This window comes from Lutjanus erythropterus, chromosome 23, assembly GCF_056507025.1.
Source record: "Lutjanus erythropterus isolate fLutEry1 chromosome 23, fLutEry1.hap2, whole genome shotgun sequence".
Taxonomy (NCBI): Eukaryota; Metazoa; Chordata; class Actinopteri; order Lutjaniformes; family Lutjanidae; genus Lutjanus; species Lutjanus erythropterus.
The window spans coordinates 11991181-12004946 of record NC_139339.1 but is presented as its reverse complement, the minus strand read 5'-3'; the positions used below and the strand labels follow the sequence as shown (position 1 = coordinate 12004946).

The window sequence follows — 13766 nt, the reverse complement described above, 5'->3', positions numbered from 1 at the left end:
ATGTTAAGTAACTTGAATGACTTTTAATAACTTACATGTTTGCAACTCATAGTTGACATACTGGTATAATGAATGTTTCTATGGTATTCTTTGTATTGTCAGGACTGACTTACCTGTTTAGAGATTTATATTTTCATAAATGTTGTACTTACATTTTGTTACAGAGTTGTTTAACTGGAATTCAAACAGTAAAGAAACTTATGTCTGAAGCAATATGAAACTAGTGTGTATGCATTGTTTGTATGAAACATTTTAATGTAATAAAATGGTTCACTTTTTGCCTCCACTGCACCGCCTCAGGCTTTTCACTTCAATGAGAGGTTGTTACCAGACATGCCATCATGTTTCTCTTCTAATTGGCTATAATTAGCCCTGTCCTGACGCACTATATTGGTTAAGTTGCAAAGCATCTTGTTGAACAGGTAATTCAGTACAGGTGTTATAAGAATTAGCCTCACACAACTGAAACTCTTTCAGTTGTTATAGTCTCATAAATATGTCATCATTATATGACATCAAAATAAAAGACTTAAGAAATCAGAGTTGGGGAAAAATACTGAAATCTGTGATGCCACAGTTTCCCATTGTCCCCATGTTAAAAAAAAATTGATTTATGCATGTGTTCCTGTCTGATGTCCACACAAATTTTACATGAGACATGGAGTTGGATGCAGTGCAGTGTTTGTGCAAAAGGAAAATCTTTATCCATAAGTTGGGAAGCATAAAGTGTTAATAAAACAGAATGCAATGATTTCTAAATCCTTTTCAACTTAAGTACAAAGACAAGATTTTTGTGTTCACAGTCATAAACTTTTGTTTTTTGTAAATATACTGTAATTTTTTTAATTTGATGCCTGCAGCACATTTCGAAAAAGTTGGGACAGCAGCCAGAAAAGACTGGGGAAAGATGTGGTATGCTCAAAAAACATCAGCATGGCATCATGGGTAACTGTCATCACCACTGATGTTCAAAAGTACATACAGGTTTGGAGCAACATATGCTGCCATCAAGATGTCTTTTTTAGGGACGCTGTGACTTATTTAAGCAAGATGATGCCAAGACACAACAGTGTGGCTTCCTAGTAAAAAAAAAAAAAAAATGCAGCTTTTAGAGCGACCTGCCCGCAGTCGCAGTCCTGTCTCCCTCTGAAAATGTGTGGTGCATTATGAAGTGCAATATACAGACAGGGGCCCCTGACTGTTGAGCACCTGAAGTCATAAATCAAGCAAGAATGAGAAAGAATTTCACTTTCAAAACTGCAACAATTAGTGTCCTCAGTCCCCAAACACATAGTGAGTGTTGTTAAAAGAGAAGGTGATGTAACACAGTGGTAAACATCCTCTAGTCCCAGCCTTTTAGAAACATGTTGCAGGCTTTAAATTCAGAGAGGGGGTGTATTTACAAAAAACAAAGTTTACCAGTTTGAACATTAAATATGTTGTTTTTGTACAAGAACTGAACATAAGCTGGAATTACTTTCAAATAATTGCATTCAGTTTTTAGTTACCATTACACACTATCATATCTTTTTTGGAATTAGTAAAGTATTATTTAAGGAAACAAAAAAGGTGATACCAGGGTGTGTTAAAGAAACACCTTTAAACTGAAAAAACTTCGTATGATTCCTTAAGACCTTTTTTTTCTCTCTCTCATTCAGAGCACAGTGATGTCACAAAATCTGTTGACTTTATTTATGTTGCAGTTTGTGTGAGGTTAGCCCATGCTTTTTGGGTAAAATGCCCAGACCGGGGGTTTTGTCAGGGCTTTTTGTTTCCCAGAGTCGGAAAACAGTGACAGCGTCTCACACACACACACAGACAACAGAGCTGTAAAATGATTTGATAGGCCAGTAATTGCTCTTCTGCACTTGATGCCGAATGCCAGACAAGCGTGGTGAATATTCCTCCAACACTGGCTGACATTGTCATTATAATTAGGCGATGCATGTGTGTTGCACCTGTACAGTGCTTTGCGCCAAACACACACACACACACACACACACACACACACACAAACTTGCAAGGCAAACACATCCAGGATCAAGCTGTGATTGGCCAATAAAAGCCTGTTGCTTTGGGCTACCATTTTAATTTCCCAGTGGTGTCACTCTAAGCCAATCCGTGTGTGTTCCTATGTGTGTGTGTGTGTGTGTGTGTGTGTGTGTGTGTGTCCCGTCTCCATGGCAACATCAGGTCCACAGCGGTGACGGGCTTGGCCACGCCTCTCATTGTAATGATGGTGAGCTCATGTCTGTTGGCTATTGGGGCTGCTTCCAGTCCTTATGACAACAAGGGCTTGACTATCGCTAGCACATTCCACCTGCAGCGCCACACAGGCATATAATTACACCACTTGTTTGTTGAACAGGAGGTCTCCACAGGTCATACTGCGTCTTTCTGTGTGCGTGTGTGTGTCCTACAGTAGGTACAGTATGACATTGCCTTTTATTTACTCAGCCCTAAAATAGCTTCTTCACTGTCAAGTGGTATTTACTCCATAATCCTGGGCCCGCCTTTTGCCATCCTTGTATGTTTTTTCCAACTGTAACCTGTATTTTCAGCAGTGGGGAAGCCTGTGACTCACCCGTATTCATCTCCCTCCCCCTTCTTACTCTCTGGCAGGCCAGATAAACCAGCCACGACTAAACACTTTAACCTGACTGTCAGCTGAAATTTAACTACAGGCACAGAACCCTGCGCAGTAGGGGAGACTGGGAGCAATTGTAACATTACAATTTCGTTCACTCACTCACAAACTCACAGACTACTTGAAATGCACGTGTCATCTTTTGATATTAAAAACTTTTGTCCACTAATGAATAATACTATTGAGCATTCTTACGTCCCGCCCCTTTTTGGAATCTCCGCCAACTTTCTTCTTTCCTATTTCCTGTGCTTAGACATGCCATGTGCAAGGCTAGACTAGGTTGAAATGAAAACCAAATTTTGAAGACAGGCAAAATATGTTGTTGGAGGATCTGTGAAAGTGACATAGTCACATCTTAACTAATTTTAGCAAACTGCTAATCATCATACATTAATTGAGACAAAAAATGCTAGTCAGTTGTTTGTTTTGCTCTGTAGCAATTGCTCACCAGCTAGCTAATCTACATTAATCTTTAGCTAGCTAGTTACATCTGAAAGCTAATGTTAGCAAGAAGTTAACTAGCTAATCTACTCCAATCGTTCACTATCCAGTTAGGTAGCATTTAGCTAATACCAGCTAACTTAAGATATGACTAAATACATATGTGTGTGTGTGTGTGTGTGTGTGTGTGTGTGTGTGTGTGTGTGTGTGTGTGTGTGTTTGTGTGTGTGTGTGTGTGTGTGCGTCACTTTTACAGGTTTTAACCATCTTGAAAATTTGGTTTTCTTTTCAACATAGACAAACTTAGCCATAGAATATCTATGTACAGGAAACAGACAAAGAGAAAGTTGATCAAGGTTCAACCAGGTACCAGGCTTTAGCAACTGTTATTGGAGCACAGAGCAAAAAGGGGCGGGACCACTGTGGTGGGGACAATTGTAACAACAATTGCAACTCACTGTATCTCAAATAAAAGCACACCTCAAAGAAATCACACTCTTTCTTGTTGTATATTGCTTAAATCCTTTTAGATGTCAGGCAGCAGATGCATTCAAAGCAAAAGTCTTATATTTTTGCAGAACACGGAGCAACTATTCTAGTGGTAACTCAATTTTAATTGTTTGAATTGAATTAAAAGTAATTTTTACATTTAAGTATTTAAGTTTCTAAGCATGTCAACACATACACGGTGCTCACAGTGATCCATGAAGCTTGTGGCTAATTGCAACAAAGTGGTACAATTGTTCTGAGTGTGCAGCCAAGATTAAATTTCGTACGCTAGCTCGCAACACCTATGTTGGCATAGTTTGTTCATGTTCATTTTAACCAATAACCAAGAGATAAAACTGATGTACATTAAACTCTGCAGTCATCTAAATTTTAGACAGCAGAATAAAACTGTCCATACATTTTTTTTGTCTCCCCCAGTACTAAAGTGAATGAAGCAGCCACGACTAAACACTTTAACCTCACCGGCAGCTGAAATTTAAATACAAGCACAGAATCCTGCACAGTATAAGCTCAAAAAAAAGACTCAAAAATCCCTCTGGTTGTTTGAGTAGCCTGTGTTTGACTAACTAAAAGCCTTTCATCAAATATGGCATGTTTGCACAGGGAAATCACACCAATTTTAGTCCGCTCAAAGACAAAAAGTACATTTAACAAAGTGCCGTTCCTCGTCTGTGAGGTGAGTTAGAACAAATCCAATCAGTGAAACACAACAGCCAAAGATCACGACTAATTTCATCCCTTTTTTATCTCATACTCTTCCCCCCACATTTCCTCATTGCCTCAACACGAGACCCCGGTTTGGGAAGATAACTACCAACAAGCCCTGACCTAATTCCTCTGAAGCATGCTGGGAAGAGAGACACTGATACTGTATGTGGAGGCTTCCTTCTCCGAGTCTGTTGCTCTATTTTGATTTCAGGTGAACAGTAGGAAACGGGAGATGTTAGAGGAGCTGTTTGCCTGTGATAGGTTAGAGAGATTAGAGCGTCCACTCTGCACTGCTGCGTTCGGGGACAGAGGAGGAAATGAAACATGGTGAGGAGGACAGACATGGCAGTTGATTAACCAACATATTGTCCTTTATTCACTCATGTTGGGATTAATAATTACAGTGAACCAAATTCAGCGTGTTGGTATGTGCTTTTCTTTCTCTTTTGATTTTAAACAATGAGACAGTTTTAAAGGCATCAGTCCAGCAATGACTCAGTACAGACCAAAGTCCATTTATTTTTCTGCCGACTGACACGTCACTGCTGAAACCAAACAATGATGGTATTCAACGATGTTTCACAATGAATCAAAGTTTTATCGCCTTTTGGTTTGAAGAGTTGTTAAGATGACAAAGGTGACAAACATTAAGATTCAGTGTAAGGTCATACACATCACACCCGAGGTAAAGTTTCAAAATATTAAAAAATCCCTGAATAATCTTTGATGGCTTTTAGATGCAAACCATTTTTTAGCAAGTTCAAAGTACATTCTTGAAGATGGAAATATAATAATATCTATAAAATGACAATTTTGCAAACTAAATTTGCTACTTTGCTAAAAGATCATAGTTGAAAGCTCCAGAGCTGCTAAATGGAGCCTGGTGTCTGATTTTAGATGTTTTGTTAAACATATAGACAATTACTGCAAACAGTATTTAAATTATTTTAACGTGCTTGGAGAACAAGAACTGCAGCAGGACAATTCAGAATTTAAGAAAAAAGAAAAAAACCTGACTTGGCTTTGTCCTGCTAGCACTCTAAAGCTAATTATTAACTTATTATATATATTGATAAAACTAGTCGTGATATGGTTTTACAGGAGTTTGTGTACCAAACTAGTTTTCACTCTTAATGCTAAGCTAAGCTAGCCATCTCCTTCCTTCAGTTTCATACAGATGTGATAAAACAACAAGCCCTGTTTCTGACAGAGTTAGATGAGAGTATCAACACCACTCTCAGATCTGTGTGAAGCTACAGCCAGGAGACGGCTAGCTTAGCTTAGCATAAAAAGCAATCATTGGGAAGCATTGGGAAACTACTGGCCTGGCTCTGTCTAGTGTTAAAGAAAAATCTGCTTACTGTTACTTTTGAAGCCTCACTAATAAGGATGTTTTATCCCTGACTGTTCATTTCTCTTGCTGTCTCACGCTTTTCAACATAGCCAACTCATAAATCCCCAAAATATTTAACAATTTATTTATAAGCTCTTTCATTATAACTTTTGGCAAGTCTCTTTTCTCTGTCAAAGTTTCCTTCTGCTTCTTTCACAAAAAGAAAAATGTAAAACAGGAGGAAGCAGTGGAGTGGAAACAGAGATGGAAAGCATTTATGCGGCACCACTGGCCGTATCTTTGAAAATGTCTAGAAGGGCTCTATTTTGCATCTGACATGTCACATTGTTGTCATGTTTTGTGTCTTTGCCAGAATGTTAGCCGCCATCCTGTCAACCGCAGCCAGAGCGGAAAAACATCTCCAGTGTTTTTCAATCATATTTTGAGTTTTTTTTTTATCTTACAAAAGCCTAGAAATGCTCATATTCACATACAAAACTGTATATTCATAAAAACAAAGCAATACACATAATCAAATGCATATTTCAGCTACATTATTCATCTTATTTTGCGAGTAAAGAATAATGCCACTTGTGTTTTAAGAATTAATTAATGCAATTTCAACTTTAAAGAACAACCACAGCAAGATAAGGCCAAAAGAAACTCCATGTAGTCCTCTTTAATGCTATTACAGCTGCATTTATGTTATCATTCGTAACATCTTCATGAGGCAGCACCAAATAAATTTCAACAGCAGGATATGATTTCTGCTTCTGATGCCTCAGAGGATAAACTTACATGTCTGTGCATCTGTAAACACTCAAACCGGTTTTTTGAGTTGTGTGTCATCCTCAGGGAAGTAATTTGTCTATCAAGTCACACAACACAGCCCCCTCTGTGCACTGCAAAATAATACATTTGCTCATTTCATTTTTTTTTTCTGGGATAAAGCTTCTTGCTCAGAGATTAATATACCATACAGAGGAATTATCCCCCTCATTTGCTAAAATACATGCATTGTACATTTTTTCTGTGTAATTGTTGGATCAGATTCAGTTTTTTTTTTTCCCTTTCTGGGCCTGAGCCAAGTTTTGTTAAGCGTGTAGAAAGTGTTAAGGGGTGATTCCACTCTAATCGCATCCAAGTCATATGATCAACCCTGGTAACTGTGAAGAGGCAGGTCAGGTTAGGCCGAGTCAAGCTGGAGACAGGTTGCCAGGTCAAGACAGGAAGTCGGGTATTAAAGCCTCATGAGGTATATTGATGGTGTGCTGTAAACACTAATGTGGGTAAATTATGAAACCAGATATCCCAAACTTTTTGTTTATGATCTCTGAAAATTTAGCAACCCCTCTTCTCAGGTTATGGCCGCAAAAGAATGGACAAAAAACAAAAAAACAAAAAAATAATAATAATTTTATGACACCCCAGATTTACCTTGGGACCCTTTTTGGGGTGCTGACCCATGAGTTGGGAACCACTGAGCTATGTCTGTCTTAAAAGATGCGTATGTCTGTTGGGATACAGTCATTATTTGTCATTCGTTTTTATTTTGTTTTTAATTATTTTATTTTATTTTATTTTTTTACAGTTTCAGTATTAATTTAATTAATTTTGATTATAGTATGGGTGTATTTGTCTTTACGAAATAAGATATATAATAATACAAGCATATTTTATAGTATTACATTATTTTTTTATTTTATTCATTTTGCAAGTGCATAATGTAATTTCAGGTGGTTTTCATGTTTTATGTTTTTATTTCAGTTAACCGTTTTTAATACAGTTAACAAGGTGTACATACGTGTATTGACATAGAATATCAAAACAAAAAACAAACAAAACAAAACTATAATAACCTTGTGGAGGTATTCATAAATTTTCTTTTATTTAATGCGGTTATTTAAGCACTTTTGTCAAGCACTCTCTTAGTGTTACTTTTTAATAAGAAGTACGCACGGTTAGAATAAACTAGAAGTTTTTTTGTTAGCCTCCTGGGTTTTATTTTGAAGGTATTAACAGGAAGCAGTTGTAGTCGCAGTGTGTAGTTTGCCAGTGGTCCACTAGTTTCCCAGACTTACTAACCATCAGCAGACGGCTGTTCAAACAGGAGACATGGGACTGTGGAGTCACCGAGGGGGGGAAACTCTTCTCAACGATTCACCACAACAACTCAAACCTGAAGAAGGAAGTCTTTTATCCGGATGAACACCTTGAACGGATCCTCTACTTTTTTCACCTGTGCGTCTAATAATTTCTACTCAGTAAAGGAGGCGGCAGAGAAACAACTTAAATGACAACTGAAGTAATCCTTGTTTTTTTGATACCTAGGGCAAAGTGCCACACCTTCGCTTAGCGCTACAGGTAGGTTCAAACTACATTTGATTACTTCGCTGCTGTTTGCGGCTCTCTGACGTGTGAAATGTTGCTCTGAATTGACTTTAAAGTGGATGAAAAGTGTCGCTGGTTCGTTATTGACCGTGTGTTTGCACAGTTTCGACGGTTATTCACAGCAACAGGTGGACGCTGATGTCAGCCATATGGCGAGAGTCCGCTGCGGGAAACAAAGCACTATAACTAAATTATTTATACAAAATAATTAGAATATAGGAGTTATTTATGTTATTAAGTATGACTCACTATTATAAGAGCGTTGTACGCTAATTTTCGAGTTGCCTACTCATGAAGAAATGCCGTTTTTACGCTGGTTATTGAGATGTGAGTACACCTGTTGTACATAATGACATACTCTATTAGTCCATGTGTACTATAAAGAAATTGATACACACGTTACTAAAGATAATCAAGGCCGTAAGTAAATAACAAATAAAGTGTTTTAAAAACTTTAGTTACTTGGATTTTTCTTTTATATAGTTAAATATTTATTTGTTCCCATTGATGAAAGAAGTACTCAGATCTTTTACTAAAGTGTAGTAGTAAGTGTAAAACTACTCTGTTACAGGTAAAAAGTTAAATGTAACAGCAAAATACATTACGAAGAAAGCAACAGTACACTTTTTGTGGAATGGTCCATTTCAGAACAATGTATATTACATTGTCTAAGGCCATAAAACTACATCATCATCATTTATTTTATATATTTTGTGTAACAAAACTAAATCTGCAAGGTAACTAAAAACTAAAGTTATCATCACAGGTACTACAAAATGGTACTTAAGTAAAAAACTTACATAAATGACTTACTTCCCACCACTGTTCATTCTCTGGGTGTTGCGATATATACGGTATTGACGATAACTTTTTAAAGAAATATTAATATAATGTCAATAATACATATGTATACAATCTGGTGCCTTTTAAATATACTGTATGCTCTAAAGGTATTTCAGTTTCTTTCCTTAATCGCATTTTTTGTACACATTTGTACTGTTATGGTTACAGACTCATATTTTAAGTGTGATTTGTTTGCCAAAAAAGATCTTAAACACTCAGTAAACAAAGTTAAAGATGAAATAGTCTGATAGCATTATGAACATTGTTTAAACTAGATGTTGTGATAATATTGTTATTCTGAATATTTTAGGACGGGATAATAGTAGCAGCCCTAGTTCGTTCAAAAACTCTCTGTACATTTTATTTCCCAGCATACTGGTTTAAAAGTTGTTTGCTGACAAATTTAAAAACAACAAGTTACTACAGTCAGCCTGTAAAAAATCCACATCTAAATTTTTAACTCTTGCTAATTGTTTTCTTCATTATTGATTATTTTTAATCAAAAAATCATGTATTATATAGTTGCCCAGAGCCACTTACACTCCACAAAACCCAAAGATATTCAATTTATAATTATATAAAGCTGAGAAAAGAAGCAGATCTTCTCATTTAAAGGTCCAGTGTCTGTTTATATCGAGGACTCGGGTCCTCTTCCACAGATTCTGCCATCTTGCACCACTGTGTTTCTACAGTAGCCCAGAACAGACAAACCAAATGCTGGCTGTTGTTGTTTTGTTGTGACAAATGTCAGAAAAACGCTTATAATACTTTCATAGATCCGCTTATTATCCAACTTACACCGAAGACAGCTAAAAATATTCAATATTACACAGAGAAAAGAGACAAATCTTCACTTTTAAGAAGCTGGAAACAGAAAATGTTGCTTAAGAGTGACTGAAACAATGTATCAGTTATCACAAAAGTTGCCACAATGTTTCAACTCTTGTACAATGTAAACTTAATTAAAGCTGTTAAATAATAGTGTGCATGTGTGTAAGTTTCAGTATGACACGTGTGCAGTAAAAGTGACACACTGACTGTATGAGAGCAGAGAAAAGTTTCCATCCCCTTGAACATCCTGCACTCGCGCAGGTGAAGTTAATGAGTGAGTGGAGGCTGCTGTTGGGAACGTATTTGTTCTTTGTTGGGATGGAGTGAAGTGGAGGAGGTGGAGGAGGAGGAGGAGGAGGAGGAGGAGTGGTCTTGAACCAGTTAACCAGAACTCATGAACATGGCCTTGGGCTTTGTTTGCACATCTAACAGGACGTCTCTCTGAACCCTGGGTCACTTACAAACTTCATGTCTGAGCCCAAACCGGTCTCGTCTGTCGTTTTTCAAACACAACACCCTCAAACATGACGTTAACAGCCGAGTGCAAGCAGCTTTTCATACATCAATGTGTCTCTTAAGACTCTGGGACGGTTTTCTGACACATTTTTTTACCTGTAGGCGGGCGAGATTTACAACATCACGACAGGCGATTTACACGGGATACTAAGTTGTGGTTTGCTGAAGCCATTTCCTTTTACCTTTAGTCGCAGACGCCACCCATGTGACAGCTTATTAAACAAAAACAAGTCCATTAAAAGTGTATGCAAATAATATTTGCCCATGGTCTAGTCTGCTTTGCACCATCTCTGCTGCTGGATGACTCGACTTGAAACAGGATGTAAACATGAGAACAGAGCTGTTGTTGACGTTATGGTCTGGAAAATAGATTGTACAGATAGTTATTTGTTTAAAGTAAAGTATGTGATCCATTAAGAATCGTATACTTTTAACTCACAAAGGAGAGTAAATTAAAACAAACACCCTCAGTCTGAGTGAAATAACTTTGCTACTGCATGACTGACCACAATGCATTTTAATTACTTGTTTTAAAACAAATTCAAACTCCATTTTCCCCCATTTTTTTAGCTTGTAAATCAGTTGTTGACAAACATGATTCACTCTTAAGAATGAAGGGTTCCAAAATGGTTCTATCTGAAGAGCAGAGGTTCTACCCAGAACCATTTGCTTCCAAAAGCCCTTTTTTTGAAGAAAGGGTTTGTTAAGGGTTCTTTGTGAGACTAAGTGTTCTATTGTGAACCATTTTCATCCAGAGAACCATTTTTGAATGGAGTATTATTGAAATATTTGAAGAACTCTTTCCTCAAGGGTTCTTTGTACCATCTTAAAAAAAGGTTCTCAGTAGAACCTCCTGGGTAAGTTTTAGATAAAATCGTATGATAGTATGAAAAGGGTCTTGGTAGAACCCCTGAGTGGGTTCTTGTTGCGTCCGTTAAAAAGTATAAAGGTTCTAGATTGAACCCACAGAGAGCGCTCTGGGTGGAACCATTACACTATCGAAAGGTTCTCTGTAGAACCTCTCCTAGGATGTCCTGGGTGAAACTTTTGACAGATGGTTCCCAGTATAACCATTATGTTGGGTTCTAAGCTCCGTTTATAAAGGATTCTACCAACCAAAACAAGTTCTCCTATGAGGACAAGCTGAAGAACCCTTTGTGGTTCTAGTTAGCACCTTTATTTCTATGAGTGTAGCTAATTAATGATGTGATCATTTCTTAAGTAAAGTGACAAACATTTCACGAGTGTGAAAGGTCGCTGTCTTGTCCACATTTCACGTCGTTATAAAATGAGTCCTTGGAGGTTTTTGGCTGCAGGTCAGACTAATTAATCTGAAGGTGACGCTTTGTGCTGAAGAACATGAGTCATTATTTTTGACCATTAGGCTAATAAAAATAATTTATCAGCAGAAAAATAATCAGCAACAATGTTGACAATCAGTATAATCACTGAAGTCATTTATCAGGCAAAAATGCCAAACTCTGTCTGTCTCAGCTTCTCAAATGTGAGGAATTTTTGCTTGTAATTAAAAAAAAAATGGCACCTAAGTGGTAACTGCAGGTGCGTTTTTGGTCCTCACTTCTCAGAGATCATCGTTTGTAATGGAGATGAAATGGTATGAAAATTTAGTGTTGTCACAGCTTTGTTAAAATGTGCTGAAAAATATTCAAAAAATGTTTGAAATGACATCATGTTTTCTTTGACACAAAACAAATCGATGTTTCTGCTGCGCCTGCATTTGCAAGACTGTTGCTAACTTTATTCAACCTGAGTTTTACGATAATTAAAATTTGAAACTAATACTAATCATCAAGAGTTTTATCAGTTTATCGTGAAAGTGATTATCATTTCATCCTTTTTCTATTGTGATTGATCTTTTCTTCGTTTGGCCAAAGTAACCGTTTCCTCACAATGTTATCAGAGACTGGAAGAAGCAGTACGCCACTTCACTCGCCAGTGAGTTGAAGAGAAAGTGTTGCGTTAGCTCCACCCACCCTGCGTGGCGAACCAACCACTGCAGTGTGAATGAAAACACAACTGAGCTCTGCTTATGATTCTTCCTGAGAATGACACCTTTTGTAAAACTGCAGATGCGAGGGCTTTCATCGCCATCCCGTTACCTCATTCAGAAACAGTCAGACATTTATTAAAATCTTCTAGATTGCTTAGATTGTGACTTTAATTTTGGGAGATTTCTGACTTTTGGTGAACAATACGTAATTACGTAATTGTTGTTTGAATGTTAAACGTCCACTTGAAGAGGTGGTCTTTCATCCTTTTTATCTACCACTGCATCGCTGGCTCTACATCATTTAGACGCACGCTCCTCTTCGGCTCCTTGGAGGCTTGTTTACTCACTAAAGTACAATTCAGAACTCCAGGGTCAGGAGGATCCACGGGGGGAAAACAGCAGCAGGTCTGTTTGCAGTGCGAGAGTTAGGAGGGGAGGGCTATTGATAAGTGTGGGCTGCTGGGTAATAGAGAGGAGACAGGACTTGTTTTCATCTGACTGCTGCCCACGGCCATCTGGAAAAAGGACATTTGGACAAAGCACATCATATTATTACACACAGAAACATACATGAACACTGTGAACTTTTGATGCGCGCAGTAAATAATTGAGCTGACTTTCCTAAAACCAACTGAAGTTTACTGAACTTGAGAAAACATGTTCAGTAAAATTAGGATGTTAAGTTGAACCAACAACTCTTCGATTACACTGATAAATTATTTAAGCAACAGCAACAAGTTTCCATCATATATGTTTTCTTCAAACTATAAAAAAAGAAGGGATAAAGCAGAATTTTAACTCTCACACAATGCATGCTGGGAAGTCTGCCACTATGCTGTGCCTGCATTCTAATAATAAATATTGCTTGGACTAATTTCTACTAAATTCTGTGCACAACAAAGTAATAAGTTGGTAATAACAAGGACAATTTTATGTAAACAAAGCAAAATATTTTTGTATAAGCATAACGCTGCAATTCTTGTAATTATGTGTTTTTCTTAAGCTAAGTGAACGCTAATTATTTGAGTGTTAAAGAGAAATTGTCTACATCTCATATGAACACAAAAACATTAGGTGCTTATTTTTGCAAACTTTTTATATATTATTCTACATATATATTAAAATATATGCTAACTGCACAATATATGTTGAAAATTGATCTTGAACTAATTAGGCTATATTAGGCTTTTTAATTTGGAGCTGGTACACAGCAATTTAAATTAACTAATTAGCCCATACCGGCTTTTGAAATTTGAGTAAAATTAACTCAAAACTTGTTGACTTCAAATTAAAAACATATGTCAGTCTTGCAGGGGATGAGTGTTCGTGTCAAAGTTAACAGCCCTGAACACTTGTATGGCCTTTTGTGTCACTGATGAATTGAAGATTAAGTGTTTTTTTATTTACATTCATTGTGCACTTGATACTTGAATGAGATGCAGTGTTTATGCTTAACAACAAGGTTTTTCTTTCTCCACATAAAACTGCAGCAATGCCCAGTGTTACTACCAGCTTATTATTTTCTTAAGGAAAGT

At 37.1% G+C, this 13766-nt stretch overlaps 1 protein-coding gene across 1 annotated transcript in view; it reads left to right on the top strand.

The window, feature by feature from the left end:
* Window positions 1-7730: 7730 nt before the first annotated feature.
* The window catches only part of LOC146305694 (uncharacterized), a 32386-nt gene continuing 26350 nt past the window's right edge, over window positions 7731-13766 (top strand). Inside the window, exon 1 of the mRNA XM_084712739.1 lies at window positions 7731-8003. The gene's annotated coding sequence lies outside the window, so the exon portion shown is untranslated. The remainder of the gene's footprint in view (window positions 8004-13766) is intronic.